The sequence below is a fragment of the Anopheles maculipalpis genome, chromosome 2RL (genome assembly GCF_943734695.1).
Source record: "Anopheles maculipalpis chromosome 2RL, idAnoMacuDA_375_x, whole genome shotgun sequence".
Taxonomy (NCBI): domain Eukaryota; kingdom Metazoa; phylum Arthropoda; class Insecta; order Diptera; family Culicidae; genus Anopheles; species Anopheles maculipalpis.
This window is the reverse complement of record NC_064871.1, coordinates 74,057,800-74,074,896: the sequence shown is the minus strand read 5'-3', so window position 1 is coordinate 74,074,896 and position 17,097 is coordinate 74,057,800. Positions and strand designations below refer to the sequence as shown.

Here is a 17,097-nt window from a genome sequence, read left to right as displayed (position 1 = left end):
TGCGCACGCACACAAACGCACACCGAGGGACTGATAGGCCGTGGTATAAACAATGAACGCTTCAGATTTCAAAACATTCTAGCGCCGCGAAGGCGATGCAAGCGTAGCTTTTTGTTTACGTGCGGTGCAGATGTGCAGCATCGCTTCACGACAGCAGCAGCAGCAGTAGCAGCAGTGGCTTTCGATCCTCACGCGGTCGTAGTGTGTATGCGCTCAAGTGGATTCCGGTAGCCGTGTGTATAAATTAAAGTGACTCTGGTGTACTGCACCACGCATCTAAGAAGAAGTGATGAGATTGTGCTTGCTGCTTGAGATGTGATGTGAGAAGAACGTGTCGTGTGGCGTCGTGCTGCATTTGTGTCCCGCTAAGCTAATTCGCGTGTAATAGATGGGCCAATCATTCCAGCGGCCATGCAATCCTGTAGCTCTTCTTTGTAGTTAAGATGTGGCCTATTCCCGTGCTGAGGCGTCGTTGCGTTTCGTTCGGTGTCCTTGCCCGTAAGCAAAACAAATGTACAATTTAGCAAATTTGTAGCAAAAACACGGATAGATGTGATATCGCGGCTAGCTCAATTGTGTAGGCAATTTCTTTATGTTAATAAGTGCGTTTGTATGTGTGTGTGTGTGTGCGAGTTCGTGTTTCGATGTTTCGATGTGCAGTGTAAATGTAATTTGCTAGCGAATAATTATAATCTACAATCGAAATAGAAAATAAATACATCTACCGCCGAACGGCATGCATCGCTAGATAAGAAATACAACAATCAAGGAAGAAGGAAGGCTGCATATTTGGATGGGGAAACGTGTCCCATACGTTGTAAAGGTAAGTGTAATGCATCCCCTAACCCTGAACCCTTTAAGCGCAACCGAATGCACCGCCTATTACCGTCCCTGAACTGGGTGCATCCGTCCTGGTGTTGCTGCTGCTCGAAGGCAAGTGTTCGGGAAAACGAATGAAACGTATCCAAATTGTAATGGTGTTGGTAATGTGCATCGCAAACAAAGAACGAAGCAACACATGCTTACACATTGCTGCAAGGCAACGCTAACCGTTTTCAAAGACGGGTTTCCTTATTGCCCTTGCTGGTGCTACTGTTTGCTTCCACTGCCGCCATCCTCTCTCTCCCTCTCTCGCTCCTCTAACGTCGCCCTCCATTCGAGTTATGCTGAGGTTTTTTTTCGAATGCGAACTGACACGCTTGAACGATGCTTTGCCGCAGCTGCCTGTATGTACAGACATATGGCGTGTACGCACACACGAAGGCTAAAGCGGGTGCACATGACGCATAAGAGCAGATCGAAAAGATGATGATCATGCTGTTAAGCCAAAGAAACGGATCGTATGTCATGTTACAGTAGCACACAACCAACCGTACGAGATTTTTGAACGAATAAGCTAAGCAGGCGATAGTTTATGTCCCTACGCTTTGCTGCTTGCCTTCTCGCTCCTACCTTCATATGCTTCCACTTGTTTCCATTTGCTTTATTGAAGGAGTTTCCAAGCACAGGGGTACGCTATGCTGGCAGTGCGCACCGCGCATAATGTTGTAATCGTAGAAAAAAGGGAAGAAAGACAACATACACGCACACCACCGCACGACGGAAGGCGTTGCCCATGACAACGGGACACGCTGCTTCACCAACACATGGGTAACGAGGATGCGCGTCTCGCGCACGTAAACAAAACGCAGCATCGTTCGTACGAGTCCTTGCGGACACGGTGCAACAGATTGCAGCGGTATGTGTGCGCGAAGAATGCACGTGAATGGCGGTTGGCCATAGTTACGGATTCCTTGTTTTTTTTTTTTTTTTTTTGCTCTAATGGCTACGTGTGTAACCGTGATGCAGTGCGACTTCCTAACCTTGACTTGCAGCAGTGGGAGATGCTCTCTACTGCCACTTATGGTTCCGTTGCCCATGAACGGGCGTAGTAAAGGTAGCAACAACAACAAAAAGTGTGATCTCCGTGTTGTTGGCGTACCATCTCCAACTACTGTGTGCTTTTTTTTTCGACCCCGTCCGGAAGAAAATTTCGCACAAAGAGATGGACCGATTTTTAGCAATATTCCTACGAGTGTAGCGTAGGTTCCTTTACCTGTCCCTGGAATGTTAGGCACATCCTGTCTTTGTTGCACTCATGACCTTTGCAAACATGCATTTTTGACCCTCCAGCAAGGCCATACAGCGTAGACAAAGTGATTTGCCACGGGAGGGGTGTTGCAAATGGTTTTGAGACGGAAAAATAAACTTAAACATCTACATCCCCCGCATCGTTGCTATGCCTTTTCCAGTCGCCCGCGCGAGTTTTATTGGCGATCGTAAAGTAATTTATGCTCAGCTCAATGCTCAATCGGATAAATCGGTGCATAAAGCCAATTAATATGGGGAATGCTTTTCAGATGACAAAGAAAGGGCATATTGAACTTGGCTTTTTAATGATGTGCCACTTTGCGATCACTTAACTTGTTGCTCATTAAGTGGGACTTCCCAATAGAATCTCGTTTTGTGTTTTTTCTTCTTGTAACTATAATATACGAAATTAGAGTATTCGAGTAGATCGGTCCGGTGGGCGAGATGATAGCTCGGCAAGATTGGTTATCGAATCTCATCCGGGGCACCGTTCCTCAGTAATGAGGACTGATTATCCAATTACGTGTTTATCAATGAGTCTAGTAAGCCATTAGATGGCCAGCATAATCTCTCGGAGGTCATTGCCAACAATAAATATTGCCTAACTTAGCGAACATTGAATAAGTACTGTAAGTCAGATAATAACGATTTAACAAACTAAAATGTCTGAACTAGGCTTTGAACTTAGCAAGGTATCACTTCCCCTATGCAGTACGGGCTGTTTAGCTGCGAGTTATTAAAGTCACATGTCAGATCAGATCACGAACGTGCCCGAGCTTATTAAGAAGCAGCCCAGATCGATGTCACGTAACATCGGCTGTTATCCCGCTGAAGCATACTTCAAACAAAAGGAGAATTGTTTTTGTACGCAGTCTCTCATCGACAGACGGTATCGAACTATTGGAGGGTCCTCTAAACTCAAGGACACAAGACGTAGCCATTCTCCGTACATATCGATGGAGCTACTCAAATTAGCTTTGACCAGTGGCGGTTCCTCTCTCAGGAGAGGCCCCTGTCGGCCGTCACCTCCGCCCATAGGTTAATCCGCCACTGGCTTTGACGGGGCGTTGCAATAGTCATAATAAATAGATAATGGCAGACATTATACAGCGCGGGTATTCTGCTAAAGTTTCTTCAAATTGTAAAGAACAATCTACTGGAAAATCTAAGCTTAGTAGAATAAGTAGGATGGCATTCAATTCCGGCCCTACAAGCTTAATATGCTGGAATTCGCAAGTCATTCCAAGGAATCTGTAGCTACAGCTTATCGAATGAATACGGAAAACTAAGACAGGAGACTCGTCATAGTTAGCGTATATAAATTATTATTATTCTTTAAGTAACATTTGATGATGTCTGGCGGATAGTTTAGGTGTATTAAATCTAAGTTCATCCAAAAAGTAAGGATCGCCGATAGTGCCTAAAAGAAGTTCTGCGATAAACTTGGTTTTGAATGAATGATGATGGATTTTTTTTTTAGTATGGCCAGCACACAGGTGAGAACTACCCGACGAGCGATCTAACTAGCTAGCAAAATTGAGTTTTTAAACACCCGCTTTTAATGCTGAAGTAGTTAACGAACGGCTGAAATGAGGTCATGTTTTTCAGTTTCAAGTTTCAGATAAAATCGGATCTGCTTCTTATGAGTTCTCGAATTTCCGTTCTTGAACGGGATTGTTCCTTTGCAGGGGCTCGAAATATTAAGCAAAGGATCTTGTCTTACCAAGCAAGGTCTCAGTAGAGTAAAGGCTAATTTTTCGAAAAGGAACAAGTTCCAGCTATCTGTCAAATCAAAAATGTTTTGGAAACCCAAATAATATTCATCTAAAATAGAAAACGCTACAAAAAGCTCTACATGCACGGTTGTTCTAGTATCTACTTAAACTTTGATTCCGAGTAGATGTATTGACAAGATATTTTGAAATGTTATATCAGCGTCATTTTTCGCAGGCTACAGTAGTTCAAAGATGTGTAAATATTTTTTTTTCCATTTATGAGCAATTACGATGTAAATTCATATGTAATGAAAACAGTAAAAGATTATATGATAAATAAATTCACACCTCAAATAGCTGCAAGGTATTACGCTGCATACTTCATAACCGCCATATTTGATTAATATGTTTATTTCAGCCCAAGACAGACACCACACACATTCAATTCGTTTGTGTTAAATACACAATAACCAATAAGTCACATATTGAAGATCAATAAGATACGTGTCCCATAAAATTTATATCTGTTGCACTTCAATAGATTTATGGTACTGCAGAACATCATAGTTTTTGCAATGAAAAGTCATACATCATAAGGACGGTCTGGTGGTACAGGTAAGAACGGGGCCAGTCGTCACACGGAGGGACCTTGGTTTAAATCCCATCTGGAATCCCGTAGTTTTTGAGGACTGATTATTCAAGATGGCCACCTTTACCTAGCAGGTGATCAAGCCAAGAAGAAGTTTTTAAATTACTTGTAAAGTTGGAACTTTCTCCATTCTAGCTGCTACAATCCTTCAATTTCAAAAACGTGTGGGCCACGAGAGATAACAAAACCAAAATTCGGGATCTTCTTATATTTGAAATTTTCTCGTTTTGAAATCGCTTTTTAAAAACCTGGTGCATATGTACAGTGACCAACAATAATATAAGACCACCTGCAATCTCGGGCTACTGAATCATGCCCGGGGATCGTGCCAGAAGTCTTCGAGACCGCACGAAATGAGAGATATATCGCACACTGATACGCCCGATGGTCCTATATGGCCACGAGTCTTGGACCATCCGAGCGGAGGATGCAAACGCTCTTGGCGTGTTTGAGCGTCGCATCCTCCGGACCATCTTTGAAATGTGGAGGAAAAGGATGAACCACGAGCTTGCTGAGCTATACGGAGAACCGGACATCCTGACGGTAGCAAAGACCGACAGGATACGATGACTGAAACATGTTATAAGGATACCAGACTCATGCCCCGCCAAGAAGTTATTCGTCAGCAACCCCCAGTTCGGCACGAGGCGTCGGGGAGCACAACGAGTTCGTTGGCTGGATTAGGTGAAAGGAGACCTGTCGGAGATCGGTTTCCTACATGGATCACGAATCAACAGTGTTCATCTATAAATTATTTATATTTCTATCATTTTATTTTGCCACCATTTTGTTTGTAAATAATTTTAAATTATTAGCCGTTCAAATTTGAATATGTTTTTTATGCATCCCGATAAAGTGTCAACTCTGATATTAAAATATACCTCGGAGTTTTGCTGCATAACCGGAAATATGTTGCGTAGCCCTGCTATAAGGCTAATTGACTAGTTCTACCAAAATTTGGTAAAGTTATTGTTGTGTTTTTTCCTTTAAATTCCTTTTTATTTTACTCTCCGATCCAGCGTTCTCCAACACACACAGTAAAAGGGGGCGCTGCCAAAAGGCGCATTTCCAAACGTCAAAACGTTTTTGACCTTTCGCGTCACATACATGACATCTTCTCCCTTTTTAGAGAGGCACTACGGGGAGAGTTTGGCGGGCGGCATATGATGCAGTGATGCAGTTCTTTCTGGACTACTAACAGGCGTCGCGTATGGGGAGTCGGATGCCTCGGTCACATCTGTAGATACTTCGCTGTGTTGTGGTTGTGGCAGGTGATCGTCGTAGTAGTATCTACGATCATTTTCTCCGCTTGACCCGGTTGTCTCAGGGTCTTTTGCTGCACTTATTGGTTGATTGTTGCCCAGGAACAACCTCATCTGGTCGATATGGCGTTTCAGATGTCTCCCTTCGAAGAGGACGTCATAGTGTAGATCACCAAGGCGAGAGTGGACCGTTGCAGGAATCCACTTGTCCATCCTTGAGCTGCCAGACAAATAATTGCGATATTTTTGCGATACTGCTGCAGAAACCGATTGATGTTCATCTGTAGGGTGCTGCTTGTTGTCCCCATCGCTTTCAGGGCTCGCTTGACGGTTTGAACGTAGCATTCGGCCTGTCCACTTGTTGCTGGATGATATGGAGCGGACAACTTGTGGAATTTTGTGGAACAAAATCATTTTGTTGCAGGATCGTCTTAAACTCGGTGGATGTAAATTGTGTCCCGTTATCTGACACAACGTTTACTGGGGCTCCATATGCAGCAAACAATCCGTCCAACAGATCGATGGTTGCAGCGGTTGTTGTTGATTGGATTACTTTTACCTCACCACCACTTGCTGTAAGCGTCCACGACGAATAGTAACATCGCTCCTGATACGGGTCCGGCATAGTCGATGTGGATTCTCTCCCATGGGGAGTTCGGATATTCCCAGTGATGACAGTTGAATTTCGGAGGTGATGTTGCTTGTCGTGCGCATTCGCTGCATGATTTTGGCTGCTGTATCTGGTGTAGGCTCTTCCAAAAGACTCGTTTCCAAACGTCAAAACGTTTTTGACAAATCACGTCACATACATGACAGTTATACCTAGTAGAAGAATCGAAAGAAGTTCGTCACTGCATAAGCTACCTGCACGAATCATCGGAGAAGAGGATGAAACCCCAATAATGAAATATTATGATAGTTCCACAACGATTTCATTAGCTTTAAAAGTACCATGGTTCGGAGCCTAAAGTTTTACCGTTACTAAACAGTTTCCCTTTCACACTGAACATATGTAACGAAAGTGATTCATCAAAACAATAATCGATACGCATTTCCACCTCTGTGACAACCGCCGGTCAAAACTAGTCCCTCGTACTTTTCGGATTGTGTGACCAATTGCTAAAACGACAAATATTTCCATTACGCTAATAAATAAACAAAACACGGCTGCTAGTCAATAAAATACACAAAACAAACATGCTTGCACGCTATTTGCGCAAAGATGCATTCTTTTTTGTTATTGCCTTCCCCGATGCAAATAAATACATCACACCCGGTAGTCGATCAGTGCTGGAGTTCGTTCACACCATGTATGATGGGGGTACGGGTGCGTTTTGGTGTTTGGTAGTCACCCGTTCGCTCGTGCGGAAGGAATGGTTCAAAAGCGAACAAACAGCTTACCATTAGCGACCTACCCCAAGACGGCCCACATTCGGTTGCGAAAAGAAGCTAATCTATGACACTCCGTGGGGTGGTGTGGTGTGTATAACCTCAAATCCATCACCGCCCGCATTTTGTTGTGGCGAAAGTCACCCAACCGTAAAGGCAACGACCTTCCAGCCAGTCGGCAGACAAAACGCAAGGAGAAGAGAGAAAAACGCTGGACCCACTCAAAGCAGACGATCCCCACCACCACCAGCCATTTTTTGATCATCCGCTGGATGAGTTTTCGAAGTTCATTGTTTGACTGAATTCAATCTGGTGGAAGCGTATGCGAGGGAATTCACAAAAACCAGATGCAACAACCGGAACTTCCAGATTCGGTGAAGTCTTGCGTCTGCATGTGCAAAATGTGTCTCGTGACAAATGCAAACATGACAGCATGGATGACGGTGCAATGTGAAATTTCCAAACAAAAGCTACGAAACTCGAATGATCAATCGTGTTACTGACCTGCCGCAAGCGCGCTACCAAGGAAAACAAAGCTTATCGCAGCATAACACGAAGACTGGGGGAGGGGAAAATCCCAACCCCGCCATTCCGATGGAAGGCGAAAAAGGTGAACAACCGACACAGTTTGTGCTTTCTTCCTAGCTTGCGCAGTGGACCAAACCACCGAAATGTAGCGCCAGAAACGTCCGTGACCCTGCAAACGTGTGCCGGTGACGAGCTGCCAGACTGGGAGTTTCCTTTTGCTTGCTGTTTTCCACGATTGACCGCGGTGTATCGCACGGCACGGCACTTGGTGCGTCATCTACACGGGGACCGCCCGGTGATGGTTGTACACGCTGTGCATGGCTCTGTGTGCCGTGTGTGTCGGGGGCTTGCCAACGATGGGAACGCTAGTGGAGGTGATGGTATGTGTACGATTTCTTTGTGTCGCGCGTATTATCCGCGGCGGACGAGCGTTGATGCGTCTGCTGGGTGCACAACTTTTGTTGCGCACGGTGGAAGGATGGCGTGCCAACTGGGGCAAACGGGAACGGTAAACAGATTGGTGTTTTATATCTCCCTGTCTTCCCTCTCCACAATGCTACATGATACTCGGGTGAGAGTTAAGTGCTACCGGTTGGGGTTTGGAACAGTTGAGTGCGAAATTTGAGCCACCACTAAATGGGAAGTTGTGGTTTTGTGATCTGTCGTTCACGATATGTGGTTTTGGTTTACTAAGCGATTAAACCACGCGTATAAAAGGGGGCTTGGTTGCAAAAGCAAATCTCTTCTCGGGTTAATTACACGAAGTACGAGCCTGCGAAATAATGATAATCGTTTATCGCGTTGTCAAAAGTCTAGAGTAGAGTCGTGCATTGCTGATGTTACATCGTAGTAATTCGTCATGCGATGCAACAGGAATTATTTATTTTATGGTTTGTAAAACACGTCATCAGTTTGGAATGAAACTTTATCAAGGTTATGTCGAGCTGGCTGTGTAGTAGTGGTTATCGGCGGACATCCGAGCGAAGGTAAGAGAGAAAATTAAGATCTCTGCTGTCTTTTAGCTTATTTGATATTTTCCCATAGCTAGAATTGGGATTGATATCCGATTGGCTCCGGTCTGGTGAGAGGCTGAGCGTCTAGTGGGATAATGAGGAATCTGCAAGATGTTCTGTTGAGATTTGTTGTTGATGACTGTTCATTACGTATTCTAGTTTCTACAAAATTATATCTGCAAAATGGTTGATTTAAAAGTTACTTAGAAGAATCCATGTTCTATGGATCGGAACAGATGGAAAACCGATGGTGCCAGATCCGGTGAATACGGCGGGTGTGGTAAAACATCCCATTTGAGGATATTGGGGTAATTTTTTAGGGTAACATGTGGCCGAGCATTGTCATGAAGCACGCAGTGCTCGGCTTAAACTCTTCAATTGTTTCCGTTAGCGTTCACCTGTGATTGTTTCTCCCGGTTACAGAAGTTCGTAGTATAAGACGCCGAGCTGGTCCCACCAAATACTCAACATAACTTTCGAGCTATGGATGTGCGGCCGAGCTTATGATGTTGGGGTATTACCGAGGGATGCCCACGATTTTTTGCGCTTAAGATTGCTGAACAAAATCCACTTCGAGTTCATAGATTGATTTGTTATAAAAACCCGTGTTTTTTTGCCCACAGCTGCAGATGGCTTGCCATACCATGAGTTTGCGGGAAAATTTGTCTGCAAGAGCAAACTTATATTTGTTGGGAACATCACACCGTGCTGTGGCAATATTACATTTTTGGCCAGAGTCCTGCCTCAAATTTATTTTTATGTACGCTTCATCATCCAGAAGAACGCAACCCGCGTACCTCGTTAAAACCTGATCATACTATGTTTAGAGCACGAGGTTTGTCAATTTAATTATGCTTCAGAGTTCTGTTTTCTTGTGAGTTCTGTCTGTGTTCTTCTGACGGTAATTATGCTGCACCGTTTTTTTTTTTGCAATATCCATATCCGTAAGTCCAAGGTTAGCCTGTAACACTCTCAACACCTGCCAGCTTAGCTGACGATCCGCTGTTCCTGAAAGCCGATTTTGATGTACCTTTCTAGCGAAGCTTTGACGTTCCCGAACGCGTTTTAAAAGAATTTTTCCTGTTTTTTCCCAGACCAAGATGAATTAATTGTCTACGTTGCAGCTCTATCGTTAATAATAACTGAAACACGCACGATCATGCCAAAACCACACAATAAGGGAGAAGAGTGCTCCAATACCTACTCATAGGTGTCAAAAAATTCCATATAGAACCACTGAGGACTCTACTAGCCATAGAGTGACCAAATACTAAAGAAAACGGTACTTTAGTAGGCAAAATCTCACATTAATAACATGATGAAGAAGGTGGCTTAGAATTGAGGAATTGTTCTTCGATTGAAAATTGATCTTTTTGCTTAAATACAGCTGTATCTGCCACGTTTGGCTCGGCATTTAAATTTGCTTACTGCCAATGTCTAATCAATTGAAGAATGCAGAAACTGCAAAATGCAGTGAAGTATCTTGCGATGTGAATATTGATTCTGGTCGTACAATTAAAGCGAGCAATGAATCTAGCCTTAATAATAAATTCCAGAAGATAGTGAATCATTATGTGGAAGTGGTTCTAAGACGAACACTCAGAAGTTGGTTAATCAATCAGCTTTGTTCTGAATATCTGGAAATTATTCGGGGATTTTTAATGAACTCTCCTTCCTCTAGGCTTAATGTCCCACTTTGTCAAGTCGGTTATCGAATGGCTTACTAGACTTGTTGCTACCACACAGTTGGATAGCCTGTCCTTACTACGGGGGAACGGTCCGGATGGGATTCGATGATCGGTCCTGCCGTATCGTAGTCCTGCGCCACTAATCAAATCATTACTTCCACCAACTTCTTCTTCTTGGCTCAACGACTTTCTGGTTATGCCGGCCATCTAATGGCTTGTTAGACTTGCTGATACCACGTAGTAGTTGGATAGTCAGTCTTTACTATGCTTTTTTTACTAGCGCCGAGCTTTTTTTTTTGTTTATATATAGAGGCTTTGAGTTTTAGAGACTACATTCGCCTCTCTACTGTATAAACAAGTGGTTCAATCTAATACAAAACTATTATAGGTCAACACCACAGAAGCAGCAGAGTGCAGGACTGGATTTTTATAGGAGGTAGGAGTGTTTAAGGCGGGTATGACCTATACGAAGACGGGAAAGGACTCGTTGGGTGTGACTAGATTCGGTACCTTGCCATGAAGCGGTGTTGTGCTTGTTGGGACGGAGTTTGCTGCTTAGGTCCATGGTTGTGCCATGTGGAGTTCCAGCTTTGGGGGATAAGGGTGTTGGTGAAGCGGATGGCATCACGGCGTGAAAGGGTTTTGCATGGTTCATCAGGACGGAGCCGACCATTGTGGGCAAGTTGATCGACTTTTTCGTTACCGTGAATTCCGGAGTGATCCGGAATCCAACAAAAACGATTTCGGATAAGGAAGGGATGTCGTCAAGAAGTTGAATGTCGGGAGTCTGTGGAAGTGCCGTGTTCCAAGACGGCCAGAACACTGGCACTATCGGTGAGGATGACGTTCGGTCGGTCGGTCTGTAGACCTTCGTCGGTGGCTAATTGAATCGCTATTGCTTTGGCGGAAAAGATGGAAGTGTGGTTAGGGAGTTTAATGGCGCAGTTATCATTGGTGGAGTGAACCTCACAGCCAGCTGAGTCCAGATGAACGGAGCCGTCTGTAAAGATATGTTGAAAATGTTTGTATTTAGTCTGTATTTGATGGGTAAAGATACTATTGGCGATGTAGCTCCTTTTTCCGGTTCCCCGGAGAGAGAGTTTGAGTTCTAAGTCTGTGGCAGGCGTAACCTGCGCCGCTAATCAAATCATTACTTCCAAAAAACTATCCTAATTTATTTAAGTTTTGCTTCTTCAAGAATGTCTCTTCTTATCAAGCTTTGGACTAAGACGTCCCATAGAACGCATTAATTATCAATATTTTTTTATGTTGGTGTCTAAAGAACAATCTCCAAAAATTATTTATTTAATTCCAAGATAACGGCTCTTTGCCGTATGGTCAACGTCTCACGTGTTGACTAATGACAAATTCCACAAAGCATTTCCTCCTTGTTTTTTTCCTTATCCCGTACTTAACCATACTCGGTTGAATTACGAAAATTTATCATACTCAAAATAAGACATATAAATACTAACAGAGTTTTCACACCGTCCATCGCTCTGCATTCCAATTGCTTCCGTTTTTTTTTTTTCAACCTTAGTGTATCTTCCTACTCGGTCACGGGTTTCCCACGCTCACACCAACCAGACGAAAGCATGCAGTTGGCTGCACAGTGAATGGATAAAGCACGGAACGGTACGATACTATTTGCCTATCCACGCTGTCTGCGCAAGTCTGCTGTCCTTGACAGTGGAAAAGAAAACTGTGTCGTCAGCGGTCGTTGCATCCCGCGGGGACTCGCAGACGGAAATGCACAACCACCATACTTTGACTTTCATTGTTTTGTGTGTCCTGGGTGGGTAAGGGGTATCCTCATTTGCGGCGCAGTTCGTTCACCTATCTCACAGCGCGCGCAACTGGTACTGGTAAAAGTCGTTACCAAAATGTAGGAAAACAACGCCTGGCGCAACCCTGGCACATCCGGGGTGGTGAACCGATGTTACACTTTGTACGATGTTGAGACAAAGAAATTTTGGTCACTATTGCAGGGTCACTATCGGTCGGTTTGATATAGATTGTGGTACGAAAAAGGGTAATCACGGCGGGGCCTGCGCTCAAGTCTCTCGACGGTGTTACTCATCATTATGCTCAGGTGTAGCAAAATAAAGGGAGGGGGGGGGGGGGTAGGGAGGGGGTGGCAGCATTCAGATGCAGGACGCAACACACACGAAGCATGTGGTGATCAAACACAGACAACCATAGCGCCTGAAGCCCCCTGTACATAACGATAAAGCAAACGCGTTTCGCGGTGGAGACGAAAGATACGGTGGAGCGAGTCTTAAACCAGTTCTTGGTCTCCGCGGCCGTGCGTGTGTTGGTGCGGTCGGCACAAGAGACAGGGCAGAACTTCGCGCAAACCCCACCATCAACCACACGCAAGGGTGGGCTTCGCACGAGCATAACGCGGGTCTCTCCGGCCAGTTGTATTCGTAGTGCTCTTGTGGATGGTGTTAAACGCGACAGGCTTCTCGGTGATGTATCAGTATTAGAGTTGCATGCATTAAGCTCAGAGAGCTGCGCATTGGTGGTGTTCTTGCGGCGGGGTGGCAGTAAGGAATTGTGAAAAAAACAATCTCCCCCAACGCTCAACTCATTTAACGCGTGTTTTAGCGTAACGGCGCAAGCCGCCTGACGAACGGCAGTGTAGGGACAGACAGATCGCACACGATCTTGACGATCTAATCCAACGGACCCTCTTGTGTGTGCGTGTTCCGTGAGTGCAAAAATAAGAGGGGAAAAAAAAAAGATCGAAACGGTTGTGCAAAAGGCAAGGATCATCCGAGTGTTGAAGATCGCGAGAGTGGGCAAAGGAAGTTGCATTTTTCGTGCAGTGCGGTTAGTGTGTAGTGCCCGTTTTCCCCGTATATGGTGCCCGATTGATACGCTGTCGGTGCACTTTAGTGCTGGCCTTCTTCCCTTTTTCGCGAGGGCTCTCTTTAATAAGGGAGCAGCTGTTTCGTGCCGCTGGGACGGAATGCCATGCGGTTGATTTCGACGGTGAGTACACGACCGGCTGGCGAGGTTTTGCCAATCGAACTGACCTAGTCAGCAATTGTGTACCTCGCATAGCGCAACGAAGTGGCCCCTGGGTACAAGGAATTTCATTAAAGAAATACAAAAAACAGTACAGAGGCAAGATAATTGTCACCAACTTCCATTAAAGGCGCTGTCGCTCTCTGACAGCCTGTTACTAGTCTAGCCGTGCTTGTGTGTCCCATATTTCTTTTTATCTTCCCAACATTGATATGTGGCACAATTATGAGTTTATCAACGGGAGTGGAAGTTCGAATGCCTCCCAAATCCAAAAAAAAAAAAAAACCGGCTAGACGTGATAGTTTTTACGGAATTCTAGAACACGACGCGTGACGTGTAGGCGCACCAGGCTTCACAGGCATCCCGGACTCTCCGCACAGAAAAGGCCTGCTGGTTAGCACGCGGGTTTTAAAAATTACGCAAATAAAGTGCGAACGCGTGACACACACACACGGCGGGGGTCAGTGAACGACGGCCGTCAAAACGTCTTCAATTGGGAGGGGTGTGCGAGCGAGTGATCCGAACAAACAAAATGGTGTAGTTAGCTCCAACGTGAGGAGATCGTTTATTTTTAAAACTGCTTGGCCTCACATATCTCTGGCTGAAGCTGTGCTGGAGACGGCCGAACGGATGGGCCACGGTTATGCTTTGTGCGTATTATAAACTTGCTTTGTCGAGTGCAGTTTTTATTGCACCGAGAAGCCTATAATGGCGCCGGATGCAGCAAAAAAAAAAGTGAATTCTCATTAATTAGGAAGGTGCCTTTGGAAGAATTTGGAAGCTAGTGATGGAGCAACTTTTATCAGCTTTGAAACGTGCTCCAATCGGTGAGGTTTTAAGGGAGCAAAAGCAGTTCTTGTGGAGGGGGGATATTTTTCATAATATCGCAAACCGCCCGCCGATCATCGTACGATCTTATCCCGGTGGATGTGGATTTCTCGCTCTCTGTTTCTGTTTGTTTTGCGTACATAACTCAGTTATTTATGATCTGCGGGGATAGTGAAGGCACTTGATTGAAGCGAAGCTTGACTTGTTTTGTTTGCCATCCCAACCCGACTGGGGATGTTTTTCTTTTCTGTTAGTGTGCTGTGATCTGTGTACATCCTGTTTTTGCAGCTGAAGCAATGCGTATCGATGTGATTTAATGGTGGAAAATGGACAGAAACACATCTGGCTTTGACGTGATGTGAAGCGATTCGAATTTAATTTTGGAAATGAAAGGAGTGAAAAACCTTTTTTCGATCGATTTGTGATGTAAAAAATGGAAAAATAAGACGAGGGCAATGGACTGTTAATACGTCAATGGGTTTATCATATGCATCTGTTTTGTAGGCAGGATGTCTTGCATGATCGTACGAAATTTTTGGTGAAGAATGATGCAAAAAATGGCTGACAAAACAGTACTACAACTTTTTAAACACATATTTTTAATTCTGCAAACACACATATTGATTGCATTTTCGAATCAAGCGTTGTGTTCGACGATTACTTTCTCGCCTACCCGTGCTTGATCGCTTTATTTACATCGCAGTTGATTGCAAGAGCCGCTCGAAAGACGCCTCTGAGTCATTCCGACCCTGTAGGCGATGCAATGGCGTACGTGTTTAATTGAGTTTTATTGCCAGGTCGTTATCAGGCAAACTACATTCCGACAGACGCCCGGAGAATGCGACATGATCGACCGTCATCAGTAAAAGTGATTGAATTGGATTAAGCGCCCGCAATTTAATTTCGCACAGCCTATAAAGTGGTGCCTTTTTCTGATAAGTTAGTGGCATGCTTGTTGCAACACTTCCTGATCGGTAATTGTTCTCTTTCTTCTTCTTTTGCCTGCCAGGTCATATCTACTAGCTTTGTTTTTTATCAAGCAGTTACAATGTACCTTAATAATAGGCACGTTGGAAACGGAGTCTCAAACAGCCGGCGATTAGAAGGCGCCTCTAACTTATCGGGCGATGATTTAGATGAGATTTGAATTAGCAAAACAGTGCAGTAATTGAGTTCTATTTTTCTTCTTTGAAACTAGAATCTAATAAAGTTTTATACTCATATTTGGTCGTTAGATCTCGTGTTTTGGTCATTTTTCCTTCAAAGTCATCTTCAAAAAATCTCCTCTTGGTTAAACGGCTCTTCCAGGTTATGTCGGCCATTGTTTAGTGGTTAAGTTGAATAGTCTGACCTCACTGCGGGGGAATGGTCAGGATGTGTCCTGCCATGTGAAGACAAGTGCCACTTTCGCCCTTATCATTGGACCGTTTTCAGCCATTAGGATTATCTTAAAATCTCCCATTTCGTCATCAATCAATATACGATGTAGAACCATCTTCTTCGGGAGCGGCCCGGTGGTGTAGACGACAGCGGCGCCGGTCTTCAAACAGCAGGACCCGGGGTTCAAATCCCATCCGAATTGCAGGACTGTCTAACCAACTATGTGGTACCGGCAGTCTAGAAAGCCATTTCGATGGCCGGTATGACCTTAGAGGTCGTTAAGCCAAAAAGAAGAAAAAGAGAACCATCTTCTGCAGGATTTTGGATCTCATGGAGAACCATCTTCTGTAGGATTTGGTTCTCATCCCTGCAGAAGTCTAGTCTTTCGGAAGAGGCACTCTTCCGAAGAGGCGGAAGAGGCGTTGTGCACTCTTTTACTACACGTCGATTTTGTGTTAATAGTGACTTATATGGAATGTTGAGTGAAGTAGCCTTTTTAAGTTTAAACTGGTAGAAAAGTGAGAAAGCGAAACAAATGTACAAATATAATGATGCAATATGATAGACAGATGACTAAGCACTACCTGTTTGTGAGCTTTTGGCCTTCTTCTTGTTAATCTTCTTAATTCTTCTTGTTATCATGTCTCTTGATTATATCGCCCATACAATAACTTCTTATTGGTTTACTCCGACTTGTTAGGTCTCGCACTTACTATACTTGCTGATAATACCACGGAGTTGGATAATCAAGTCCTCACTACAGGTGAACGGTCCGGATGAGATTTTGAACCCCTGGCGAGTCGCGATTCGAGTCGCCCCTTACTTATTTGTTATATGGGCAAAATAACAATACCCCCTTACACTATCTTACATATTTATTATACCGAGAAACATTCCGGATGCGATTAGATACACCCAGTGGTATTTATGGCCTAATAATCTTGTACATTAGTTTGTTTTTAAAGTTACATAACCTAAAGCAAATGCTTGTGCGTTTTACTTTCACCTGGCCCTCAACTAAATGTCGCTATGTTCGTGAAGGTTTCATCTCTATAATGGGATTTGCAACAGCTATGTGATTAACCGTGAACATCTTGTCAACGTTGTAAACATAAACCACCACAGGGACACATTGGAGAACATTGCTTCTAGGGTTGCGACCTGTACTGGCTACATAAACGGCCATCGTACACGACAAGACCACGAGAACGGTGATCTTGCAGTTGGGCAAAATGGTGTATGCTCTGCTTAACTTGTAGTTTTGCTAAATCTGGCTCAAACTGCTATTACGTTCTATACATTGATATTCATCGTACGTTGAAGCTTGTATTTACTTAAAATCAGCTATGCTGAAGGTAGTTTTACGGACGGTATAGACCAGTCAGTTGACTACTGACGCAGTTCTGTGGCTTAAACAAGTCAGATTATGTTTTATTAAGAAGTCAAGTAAAACCGCTGCATACTTGTTTAATATGCAACTTA

General features: G+C 44.2%; 1 protein-coding gene across 4 annotated transcripts in view; it reads right to left on the bottom strand.

Moving 5' to 3' along the window:
* Positions 1–17,097, bottom strand: part of LOC126556339 (integumentary mucin C.1-like) — a 521,191-nt gene that overhangs the window by 86,051 nt on the left and 418,043 nt on the right. The gene's annotated exons all lie outside the window — the stretch shown is intronic.